Here is an 812-nt window from a genome sequence, read left to right on the forward strand (position 1 = left end):
ATCGCCCGCAAAGGGTCTGGGAGCGGCGAGCGCCAGGGCCAGTCGTGAGTGCCGCCTCCTCCAGCGGGGCTGAAAGGTGTCTGGGGCACAAGTGCCACGAGAGAGGGCCTTGCGTGCCACCCAGTATACGAACATGCCGACACAGATGTTAGACGCGAAGAGGTGCAGTGCAGACCTAAAGAAAGAACGTGATCATGGGCGGTGCGGTTTTGGGCGTGCACACCCCGAGGCCAGGCGATGGGCGTCTCCACGTAGGTGCAACTACTTCCTTCCCAGTCCGTCTTACAGAGAGGGGGGAGGGGGTGACTACACTCGCTTCCTTAGCTAAGTAAAGCTAGTCGGCGCTCGCTTGGGGGCGGTAAAATCTCTCACTTAGTTTACTATCAATATTTTTCCATTCTAAGAGCCATATGCAGCAACTATTATAAGATCATAAGGATACTTTTCTCCAAGTGTGAAATCATGAGTGAAAGGCAGAGCAAGTGCACTGGGAGAGAGAGTAACTACGATGCAAAATTTTTAAAGGCTGTTCACTGTCCTTCAGATACGGTGCTGACACGGAGAGAGAATAATGAAAAAAAACGGTGCAAGAAAAAAACTGGATTTGTGCAGCTAACAACACCTAGAAGTAGAGGGATATAGTATGTACAAAGGTCAAATTTATTCATAGGCATATGCATTTTTATGTGGTTGGTGGCATATGCCCCAAAGTAGACAGAGGAAAATGGGGGCAATGTCAGTACATCATTATAGCCTTTGTATGTATGGTTTTAAGCTGAAAGTCCCAAATCCTCTGCCTGAAAAAGTCCCGT

At 48.6% G+C, this 812-nt stretch overlaps 1 protein-coding gene across 1 annotated transcript in view; it reads right to left on the reverse strand.

Moving 5' to 3' along the window:
• LOC119593603 overlaps window positions 1–812 on the reverse strand; it is a gene marked incomplete at its 5' end in the record, with an annotated part of 118,927 nt that overhangs the window by 26,891 nt on the left and 91,224 nt on the right.

This window comes from Penaeus monodon, chromosome 32 (genome assembly GCF_015228065.2).
Source record: "Penaeus monodon isolate SGIC_2016 chromosome 32, NSTDA_Pmon_1, whole genome shotgun sequence".
Taxonomy (NCBI): domain Eukaryota; kingdom Metazoa; phylum Arthropoda; class Malacostraca; order Decapoda; family Penaeidae; genus Penaeus; species Penaeus monodon.